At 45.5% G+C, this 12017-nt stretch overlaps 1 protein-coding gene across 1 annotated transcript in view; it reads left to right on the top strand.

Annotated features, from left to right (window-relative positions):
- The first annotated feature begins 10874 nt into the window (after positions 1 to 10874).
- Positions 10875 to 12017, top strand: part of sncb (synuclein, beta) — a 78557-nt gene continuing 77414 nt past the window's right edge. The window contains exon 1 of the mRNA XM_060911338.1: positions 10875 to 11024. The gene's annotated coding sequence lies outside the window, so the exon portion shown is untranslated. The remainder of the gene's footprint in view (positions 11025 to 12017) is intronic.

The raw sequence follows: 12017 nt of genomic DNA on the forward strand, positions 1-12017 counted from the left end.
TCTACTCCGAGATCCCTCTGGATGTCTGAGCCTTTCACCCTATCTCTAAGGATGAGCCCAGCCACCCTATGGACAAAGCTCATTTTAGCCACCTGTATCTGTGATCTCATCCTTTCGGTCACTACCCAAAGCTCATGACCATAGGTGAGGGTTGGAACGTAGATTGACTGACTAGTAAATCAAAAGCTTTGCCTTCTGGCTCAGCTCCCTCTTCACCACAATGGACCGGTACAACATCCGCATTACTGCTGATACTACCCCAATCTGCCTGTCCATCTCATGCTCCATTTTATCATCACTCATGAACAAGACCCCAAGATATTTTAACTCCTTTTTATTTTATTTTAATAGCAGATAATAGATGGATGGATGGATTTTAATAGCAGACAGAGAAGGCCTGATATCTTTTGGCTAATATCTAGACCTTTAATAGATGCGTTTTCTTGTGATATCATCTAAAAAGTTGGCAGCAAATGAGAGAGAGAGAGAGAGAGAGAGAGAGCAGTTCACCTTCCCTTTATATAAACACATTCATTTTGCCCACAGCAGCTGATGGCATCAGTTCAGTAACAGAGCCTCCAGTCACATCAGAGCTGTACTTATGAGTCATGTGGTTTGCCCAAACAGCTGGATGGAACAAACATGTCCTCACCCCTGTCTGACAGTTAAAAACCTTTTACGTAATACTCCTCAGGAGAAACAGATCTGAGCAGTTTTATTTTTACACTGATTATTTTTCTAGAGCAGCAGCTTTGATAAGAGCCCTTACAAAAAAGTTTATTCAAGTGTGCTTCTAGTATACATCTTTTAAACTAAAAATAACAGTGTATGCTTTTAGTTTACTTTTTATTTACTTATCAGAGATATACTTAATAAAGTTATACATAAGTATACTTGGCTTATACTGAAAAGTATATAGAAAAGTCTAAGAATATTAAAGGAGATACACAGAACCTTTATTTTTAAATACATTTCTGAGTGGATCGTGTCTGCATCCTTGACTCTTGTATGCTGCATAAATGGGAATAAAAAATAGATATTTTTAAGAGTTAAAATTGACCGCAAAGTTGGCATTCGAGCTGCCCTGCTGAGCCAGCCCCGAGTGCGTGATGTCACAGTGGGAACCGGTGCTATAGGCCAAAGCCAGACTCGGCAGGCGAGAGTGGTTGCAATGGCCTCTTTGTTCGGATTTATTGGAGATTCTTCGGATTTCTCAGATAGTAATATATCTGACTGTGATAGTCCTGAAATTGGAGTGTGTGTGTACATGCTACTGCTATACATGTAGAACCATATCAGTTCGAACCATCAGAAAGTGCATCCAATAGTAACATGTCGGCCACAGAGGCCCCCACCTTACAAAATAAAGCCAGAGAACAAAGCCGTCTAGAGAACTGGATGGAATTGAACTGACAGTCTCATGTGACTCTCATTAAAACAGGATAGGTGTTATAACTTATGCAACATACATGTACATGCATGCATTTTCACTGATAAAATGTAAAAGGCTAATTAAATAATCAGATGAACTGAGACAATCACATTCTGAAGCAAATTAAATAATCTTATACCAGTAACTTAAATACACAATACAAGTCACATGCATTAATCTAAATGCAGGTAAACAATGAGTGTTGTTGTTGTTATCGTTTGAGTAGGGTGCGCACATCCAAAAACTCTTTGCAGGTGCCAGACAAAAATGTCAGACAATAAAAGAAAATAGGTCTGCACACTGCTGGATACGTTCATTCATTTCTTCCATATAAGGGCGAGATGTTGCTGCTGAGGCAAGCATATCCAGTGGGGGGGGGGCATATCCAGCAGAGAAATCTGATGACTGGTTCACTCATTCTCCATTTTCTCCATACTGAGTACTCCGCCATTACTGCTCGGCTCACACTGTAGGAGAACTGGTGCAACTGAACTTTCTTTCCTTTTCTTGGAATTTTCTTTTCCTTTAATTGTTGGTACTGCACCCTCTTTCAATATGGGCTTATAGCCAACGCTCCTCAACAGATCAGAGGTTTCATACAAGTCATCAGTAAAATGTGCCCGTGAATTTCTTGCAAAATGCGTCCAAATCTTTGCAGTTTGAACATTCTTGGGCCATGAATGGAACATAAATCCACCTTCTGTCATGTTGCTGCACCCACCAGCAACACATCTACGTGGCATGGTGATAAATTAGTTCAAAATGGAGGATCAGAGTTGCAGTTAGCTCTGTGTTTTAGTATAGTGGAAATGGTGATGAGACCAAGAGCCTTCCCGCTGTGATGTCACAGATGTCAAGGTCATTCACTCAGACCACTACCTATATGAATCATTTTAATCATAAAAATTACTATATTAGATGTATTGTTAATGCTTAAAGCTATTCCCATGCCATTCTTGAGGTCTCAAGGCATTTATAAACAAAAAGCGAGGCCATGGTTTTGCGTATCCCCTTTAAGCTTATACTTAAACTTTTGATCAAGAAATACTTAACAAAAGTGTAAGAAAGTATTAAAATATCTGTGCCTTATGTTTAAGTGGACTTGCCCTGTAGTTGTGCTTCAGCATTGTTGACTCTTATGTATGTCTATGGTTCCATATAAGGTTTTTTTTTCTTTTTTTTCCCTCCTGAGTGGGATAATTATTATTATATATATATATATATATATATATATATATATATATATATATATATTTCTTTTTCTTTAGAGCTTGGATGTCAATTTCAGTTGTCATTGCTATGTTTTTATACTTTGGCATTTAATACAATGTTGCTTTAAATTTTGATTTTTAAAGAAAATGAATATGTTCTTAATCCTAAGTATCTGTTGTTATTTTGTGAATTCTTGCCTTTATAACTTCATTGTAACTTAAAGTACAAAACACTTAAGTTGTCTACTGGTAGTGTGCATGAGGTAAGGGTTAGGGCTAGAAAACTAATAGTACTAGTGCATCTCAACAAATTAGAATATTGTGAAAAAGTTCAATATTTTCCATCAGTTATTTAAGAAAGTGAAAATGTTATTGTGGCAGCGGGGGCGTGGTCAAGCGCCGGTCTGTGACAGGAGGGCGGAGTCAGGGAAGGTAAGTGGCAGAATCACGACACCTGAGAACAATTAACCTGTGTTTGTGTGTGTCTTCCCAGTGACCGCGCCCTATTTAAGGAGGGAGAGTGAGAGCAGAGGAGCTGTTCTCCGGACTAGACGCTGGCTGTGTGTGTGTGTCTGTGTCTAGCCAATAACATTGTTCACTGAAAAGTGTGGCAATAAAGCCGTTTTGCAAACCTGATCTCTGTCCTGCCGTCCTCAGTGCTCCACCCACACGTAGGGAGTTTTACAGTGGTGCCGAAACCCGGGACGTGGAGCACCAAATCAGCAGCCCCATGGAATCCTCCCCGTTCGCCGATCTGGTCCACGCCCTCGCCACGGCTCAGCAAAGCCAGCACCAGGCACTCGTCACGCTCCGAAAGGAGCAGGAGCAGCGCTTCGAAGCCCTGGTGCTGGCCCAGCAGGAAGATCGCGAGGCGTTCCGGCATCTCCTCGCGTCGGCGGGGTCCACCAGCGCTCCGGCCGCGGGCCCGTCTCCCCTCATCGTCACCAAGATGGGCCCGCAGGACGACCCCGAGGCGTTCATCACGTTGTTCGAACAGGTCGCCGAAGCCTCGGGGTGGCCGATGGAGCAGCGCGCGGTGCGCCTCCTCCCCCTGCTCATGGGAGAGGCACAGCTGGCCGCGCTACAGCTCCCCGCCGACCGCCGGCTGGCCTACGCGGACCTCCGCCGGGCCGTCCTCCAGCGCATGGGGCGCACCCCAGAGCAACAGCGCCAGCGCTTCCGCGCGCTGCGACTGGAGGAAGTTGGCCGGCCGTTCGCGTTCGGCCAGCAGCTCCGGGACGCCTGCTGGCGGTGGCTGAGGGCCAACAATCGCGACGCCGAGGGAATCGTCGACCAGGTGGTACTGGAACAGTTCGTCGCCCGCTTACCAGACGGAACCGCGGAGTGGGTCCAGTGCCACCGCCCGGCATCGCTGGATCAGGCAGTCGAGCTGGCGGAGGATCATCTGGCGGCTGTCCCGGCGGCAGGACAGCAGATGGCATCGTCTCTTCTCTCCTCTTCTCTCTCTCTCTCTCCTCCTGTGTCCCGTCCTCGCCCCATTCCCCCACCGCAGAGGCGGGGGCCGGCTCCACCCCAGCCGGCCCGCCGCACCCGCGGTGCCCTCCCGTTTCTCCCTTCTGTGTCTGTCTCTCCCCCACCTCAGGTGAGTGAGCCCCAGATCACCGGTGCAGAGGGAAAGCCCGGGCCGGTTTGCTGGCGCTGCGGGGAGCCAGGCCACCTTCATCAGCAGTGCACAGCAATGGAAGTGGGCGCGGTGGTTCGGATCCCCGACGCGCCAGAGGCCGCCCTCGGTCGGGCCGGAGCGTATCGCATACCGGTGAGTATCCAAGGGGCTACATATCAGGCGTTGGTGGATTCTGGTTGTAATCAGACCTCAATTCGCCAAAGCCTGGTTCAAAATGAGGCATTGGGGGGAGCACAAGGGGTGAAGGTGTTATGTGTGCACGGGGATGTTCACAGCTACCCTTTGATGTCGGTCCACATTATTTTCAGAGGGGAAAAATTTATAGTGAAGGCGGCGGTTAATCCTCGCCTTACCCACTCGTTAATTTTGGGGACTGATTGGCCGGGATTTCGGGGTTTAATGACACGCCTAGTAGAGAGTGGGTCCTGCCATTTGACAGGGGGAGGTCCCGGTGTCGCTTTGGCGGGAGCAGCTGTCACAGAGCCGTCTACGTCATCTCCGCGTCAGAGTGAGGAGCCGCCGGCTCCTCCTCTCTCTATTGGGGAATCCCTCGCGGATTTCCCATTAGAGCAGTCGCGAGACGAGACTCTGCGGCATGCGTTTGACCAAGTGAGAGTAATCGATGGTCAAACGCTCCCGCCGAACGCCACCCCGTCCTTCCCCTACTTCGCGATTATGAAGGATAGATTATACCGAGTGACGCAGGACACTCAAACTAAAGAGCGAGTCACGCAGCTTTTAATTCCGAAAAGCCGCCGGGAATTGGTATTCCAGGCGGCTCACTTTAATCCCATGGCTGGACACTTGGGGCAGGATAAAACACTAGCCCGAATAATGGCCCGATTCTATTGGCCGGGGATTCGCGGCGATGTCCGTAGGTGGTGTACGGCATGCTGCGAATGCCAGTTAGTAAACCCAGCAGCCATTCCAAAAGCGCCTTTGCGCCCTCTACCGTTAATCGAGACCCCGTTTGAGAGAATTGGGATGGATCTCGTCGGGCCATTAGATCGGTCAGCACGAGGGTACCGCTTTATATTAGTTCTGGTGGACTATGCAACGCGATACCCGGAAGCCGTGCCTCTGCGCAATATCTCAGCACGCAGTATTGCAGAGGCACTCTTCCGCGTCATCTCCCGCGTTGGAATCCCGAAAGAGATTCTGACTGATCAAGGCACTACGTTTATGTCACGAACACTGCGCGAACTGTATGGGTTATTGGGGATTAAGCCGATCTGCACCAGCGTGTATCACCCACAAACGGACGGTTTGGTAGAACGATTCAACCGCACCCTCAAAAATATTATTAAAAAATTCGTAAGTGAGGACGCACGTAATTGGGATAAGTGGCTCGAACCCTTGCTGTTCTCAGTGCGAGAGGTCCCCCAAGCCTCCACGGGGTTCTCCCTGTTGGAATTATTATATGGGCGTAAGCCGCGCGGCATCCTGGACGTGCTGCGGGAAAATTGGGAGGAGGGACCTTCACAAAGTAAGAATGAAATTCAGTACGTTATGGACCTGCACGCAAAACTCCACACGCTCACCCACCTAACTCAGGAGAATTTGCGGCAGGCCCAGGAACGGCAAGCCCACCTGTACAACAAGGGTACGCACCTTAGAGAGTTCACTCCGGGAGATAAGGTACTCGTACTGTTGCCCACGTCGAGCTCCAAATTGATCGCCAAGTGGCAAGGACCCTTTGAGGTCACATGGCGAGTCGGGGATGTCGACTATGAGGTGAGGCGAACGGACAGGGGTGGGGCGCTACAGATTTACCACCTCAATCTGCTTAAACTCTGGAACGAGGAGGTCCCTGTGGCGTTGGTGTCGGTAGTTCCGGAGAAGGCGGAGCTGGGGCCGGAGGTTCAAAAAGGAACATTGGCATCACGTACCTCTCCGGTCCCCTGTGGAGACCACCTCTCCCCGACCCAACTCACGGAGGTCGCCCAGTTGCAGACCGAGTTTTCGGATGTGTTCTCGCCCCTGCCCGGTCGCACTAACCTCATAGAGCACCACATAGAGACACCCCCGGGGGTGGTACTGCGTAGCCGCCCTTACAGGCTACCCGAACACAAAAAAAAAGGTGGTTCGGGAAGAACTTCAGACCATGCTCGAAATGGGCATCGTCGAGGAGTCCCACAGTGACTGGAGCAGCCCGGTGGTCTTGGTACCCAAGGCCGACGGGTCGGTCCGGTTCTGTGTGGACTATAGAAAAGTCAACACGGTGTCTAAATTCGACGCGTACCCAATGCCTCGTATTGATGAGCTGCTCGATCGACTCGGCACTGCTCGATTTTATTCGACACTGGATTTGACGAAGGGATATTGGCAGATCCCCTTGACTCCACTATCCTGAGAAAAAACGGCCTTTTCCACACCGTTTGGTTTACACCAATTCGTCACCCTTCCGTTTGGGCTGTTTGGGGCGCCCGCGACGTTTCAGCGGCTGATGGACAGAGTCCTCCGCCCTCACGCCACGTATGCGGCAGCATATTTAGATGACATCATCATCTATAGCAATGACTGGCAGCGGCACCTCGAACATCTGAGGGCCGTCCTTAGGTCGCTGAGGCGAGTGGGGCTCACAGCCAACCCAAAGAAGTGTGCGATTGGGCGGGTGGAAGTACGGTACCTGGGCTTCCACTTGGGCAATGGGCAGGTGCGTCCCCAAATTAATAAGACGGCAGCAATTGCGGCCTGCCCGAGGCCCAAGACCAAAAAGGGGGTGAGACAGTTCCTGGGGCTGGCTGGCTATTATCGTAGGTTTATACCTAATTATTCGGACGTCACCAGCCCGCTGACTGATCTCACTAAAAAGGGGGCACCAGATCCGGTCCAGTGGACGGAGCAGTGCCAGCGGGCTTTCTCAGAGGTAAAGGCTGCACTGTGTGGGGGGCCACTTCTACACTCCCCTGACTTTTCTCTCCCCTTTGTGTTGCAGACCGATGCGTCGGACAGAGGGCTGGGGGCGGTTTTGTCCCAGGAGGTGGAGGGGGAGGACCGCCCTGTCCTGTATATCAGCAGGAAGCTGTCGGTGCATGAGGGGCGCTACAGCACCATCGAGAAAGAGTGTCTGGCCATCAAGTGGGCGGTTCTCGCCCTCCGGTACTACCTACTGGGGCGCCCTTTCACCTTCTGTTCGGACCACGTGCCCCTCCAGTGGCTCCACCGCATGAAAGATGCCAACGCGCGGATCACCCGTTGGTATCTGGCGCTCCAACCCTTTAATTTCAAGGTGGTCCACAGGCCGGGGGCGCAGATGGTCGTGGCGGACTTCCTCTCCCGTCAAGGGGGGGGGGGGGGGAGTCGGCTGCAGGCCGGACGGCCGCCCGGCCTGAGTCGGGTGGTGGGGGTATGTGGCAGCAGGGGCGTGGTCAAGCGCCGGTCTGTGACAGGAGGGCGGAGTCAGGGAAGGTAAGTGGCAGAATCACGACACCTGAGAACAATTAACCTGTGTTTGTGTGTGTCTTCCCAGTGACCGCGCCCTATTTAAGGAGGGAGAGTGAGAGCAGAGGAGCTGTTCTCCGGACTAGACGCTGGCTGTGTGTGTGTGTCTGTGTCTAGCCAATAACATTGTTCACTGAAAAGTGTGGCAATAAAGCTGTTTTGCAAACCTGATCTCTGTCCTGCCGTCCTCAGTGCTCCACCCACACGTAGGGAGTTTTACAGTTATATATTATAGACTCATTACACATAAACTAAAATGTTTCAAGCATTTTTCTATTTTAATTTTGATCAGTATGGTATACAGTACAAAAACATAAAAAAACCCATCTCAAAATATTAGAATATTTCATTTTGAGTTTGAGTAAAACAGTATGAACACAGTGTATCTCTCGGTCTAGTTCAGTACACACAACCACAATCATGGGGAAGACTGCTGACTTGACTGTTGTCCAGAAGATGATCACTGATGCCCTCAACAAGGAGGGTAAGCCACAAAAGGTCATTGCTGAAAAGGGTGGCTGGAAAAGGTGCACAAGCAACAGGGATGGCCGCAGTCTTGAGAGGATTGTCAAGAAAAGTTGATTCAAGAACTTGGGAGAGCTTCACGAGGAGTGGACTGAGGCTGGTGTCAGTGTATCAAGACCCATCATGAACAGACATCTTCAAGAAAGGGGATACAACTTTCACATTCCTAATATCAAGCTACTCCTGAGCCAGAGACAATGTCAGAAGTGTCTTATCTGGGCTAAGGAGAGAAAGAAATGGACTGTTGCTCAGTGGTCCAAAGTCCTCTTTTCAGATGAAAGTACATTTTCCATTTAATTTGGAAATCACGGTTCTAGAGTCTGGAAGAAGAGTGGAGAGGCACAGAATCCAAGGTGTTTGAAGCCCAGTGTGAAGTTTCCACAGTCTGTGATGATTTGAGGTGCCATGTCATCTGCTGGTGTTGGTCCACTGTATTTTTATCAAGTCCAAAGTCAACACAGCCATCTACCAGGAGATTTTAGAGCACTTCATGCTTCCGTCTGCTGACGAGCTTTTTGGAGATACTGATTTCCTTTTCCAGCAGGACTTAGCACCTACCCACAGTGCCAAAATTACTACCAAATGGTTTGCTGACCATGATATTACTGTGTTTGATTGGCCAGCCAATTTGCCTGACCTGAACCCTATAGAGAATCTATGGGGTATTGTCAAGAGGAAGATGAGAAACACCCGACCCAAAAATACAGATACGCTGAAGGCCACTCTCAAAGCAACCTGGGCTTCAATAACACCTCAGCAGTGCCACAGACTGATCACCTCCATGCCACACCGCATTGATACAGTAATTCATGGTAAAGGAGCCCCAACCAAGTATTGAGTGTATAAATGAATATACTTTTCAGAAGTTGGACATTTCTGTATTGTAAATCCTTTTTTTGATTGATCTTAGGGAATATTCTAATCATTTGAGATACTGGATTTCTGATTTTCATGAGCTATAAGCCATAATCATCAAAATTAAAACAAAAAAGGCTTTAAATATTTCACTTTACATGTAATGAATATAGAATATATGAAAGTTTACCTTTTTGAATTAAATTATGAAAAAAAGGAACATTTTAATGGTATTCTAATTTTTTGAGATGCACTAGTATACCTAGAAGGGTAATTGCAGTATACTTCAAAACTAAAAAGTGGACTAGATGTATATAAGATGTATATCAGCAGTTGACTTGCTGACTTTAGGGCTGCAGTTGACTTGCTGACTTTGGGACTACAGTTGTCATGAACGGTTTTGTGCTTGGGTTTCCGTTGGTGGGGGGGTTATAGCATCAACGAAACTGACTTCATGTTAAAACTGTTAATGTTATAATCATGTTGTCTGTTGTTGCCCAAATGAGGATGGGTTCCCTTTTGAGTCTGGTTCCTCTCAAGGTTTATTCCTCATGCCATCTGAGGGAGTTTTTCCTCAACACTGTCGCCACAGGCGTGCTCATTGGGGATAGATTACGGATAAAATTAGCTCATGTTTTAAGTCGTTCAAATTCTGTAAATCTGCTTTGAAACAATGTTTATTGTTAAAAGCACTATACAAATAAACTTGACTTGACTATAACCAGTAACTAATAGTATAATTCCAATATGCTATAAAGTGTACTTTTATAAACTAAAAAGTGGACTAGAAGTGTGTAACGAGTAAACCAATAGTATATTTCCAGTATACTACAAAGTATATTTTAGTAAACTAAAAAGTGGACTAAAAGTATAAAACAAGTAAACTCATAGTATATTTCCAGTATACTATGAAGTATGCTTTTGTAAACTAAAGAGTGGGCTACAAGTGTAGAACTAGTAAACTATTAGTATATAAGTTTACTTGTGGTATACTTGCAGTACAAAATAAAAAAAAATACTAGTTGTATATTCAGAGTTTAATTCTCTTAGACTTAAAGTATACTTTTCATAAACTAAAACTGGGCCAATTTAGTCCCAAGAAGTATTAGATTAGTTTACTTACAAGTATATTGTAAGTACATTGATATCAGTATACTTGGTACGCAAAAGTATAATTAAGGAAATATACTTTAACTTAAGTATACTGAATAAAATGAACTTGAAGTATACTTATTTTTGATAAGGGAGTGCAGCTCTACATCACAGGTTTATATAAATCTGCTCATTCTAAATAGATAGACTTGTGGAATCATTGATATGTTAAACTATTTTCTGTTTATTTAACATTCATGGAAGGAGTCAAAAAGGTAAAGCTTCAAGTTTTCTGACACGTCTTCAAGACAAAGGAGTTTATGATAGATGGAAAAAAGCATGATCCTCCATTCTTAAAAGGTTCTGACTGCAAAGTTGAATTCTGGGCAAAATGTTCTATTTCTATTGCTGTTGGAGTTTCAAGATGTTTCACTGCTCCACACACACACACCGTGTATCCTGTGTGTAAATGTTTTGCCGAGATAAAAAGCGTCCCGCATTTTATGATTCCAGAGATTGCCGAAGCAAGTGAGCAACAATATCACGTGACCACCGTGGGGCGTGTTTGACCTACTTTTAACCAAAACAGGTTGGCGTGGGCAAACATGGCAGACTCGGCTCTCCCTCCAGCTAAAAGCCGGCAGAAAAGAAAAGGCAAATACAAAAGCGAATCAGCTAGAAAGTGCACCAGAAAAGCGATAGAAACCAAAAGGTTGTCTGCAAGAATTTTCGTGAAGGGACGGATCGACCACTGGAATCGACTGAAGGATGAAACGGGTGTGAAATCTGACGAAGAATTTGCATCGCTTGTCTTGGATTGGTGAGTCTGAGTGTGGAGTTATACACCTGATGTTTTGATCTTACAGAGAAAGAAACAATAACACAAAAACAGGAACAGAGTAAAGATATATTCGTCTTTTCTTTCATGGATCTATTCACGAATGTCAACCACAAAATACATCCCTGAGACTCAAAACTCTCAGAGGTCGATACAAAGTCACAATGTTTTCCATGCATCGTCCTCTTGGTGTGACGCAGTTCCATAGTTATGCTACACTGCAAAAAATAGCCTTTCAAAAATAAGAAATAAAAGATTAAAACAAAGCATATTTGCTTGAATCAGGTGAAAAAAATCTGCCAATGGAACTAGTCAAATTTGACTTGGTAAGATTTCTTAAAGTAAGATGAAAAATCTAACCTGTTTTTAGATGAAATAATTCCAAAATAAGATTGGGGAACTTATTATGTGAGATCTGATTAACTCAAAATAATCAAAATAGTTCTTAGAACAAGATCGTACTTCTTACATTTAGCCATTCAAGTCATTTTTATTTATTTCATTTTAAGGGTATTTCACTTAAATTCATGACAAAGTCTTCGCAGTAAAAACTGAATTTAAGATAAATACTAATATTAGGATTGTTAAATTCTACAATTAAGCATTGCTAGCTTAAAAGATTCTCCTTTTGTGACCTGTAATTAGTAAAATACTCTAGATATGAGACCAGAGACTATCATGAATCAAGTTGACGACACGTGTAGCATTGCAACAAGTTTATTTTTTTTCACCATTTCAACATTCAAACATTAAAACATCTCTTAAGATTCCACTTCCCCAGGACCTCAGGCACCAAAAATAATAATAATAATAATAATAATAATAATAATATTATTATTATTATTATTATTATTATTATTGTTATTATTATTAAAAAGTCTACACATTTTGACTTACAGTGCTTACACAACGCCAAAGCAACAGTGCATTTTGGGGGCACTCACTATTCATGTGTACGAGGGGTTTACAAGATCA

Source organism: Neoarius graeffei, chromosome 2, assembly GCF_027579695.1.
Source record: "Neoarius graeffei isolate fNeoGra1 chromosome 2, fNeoGra1.pri, whole genome shotgun sequence".
In the NCBI taxonomy this organism is placed as follows: domain Eukaryota; kingdom Metazoa; phylum Chordata; class Actinopteri; order Siluriformes; family Ariidae; genus Neoarius; species Neoarius graeffei.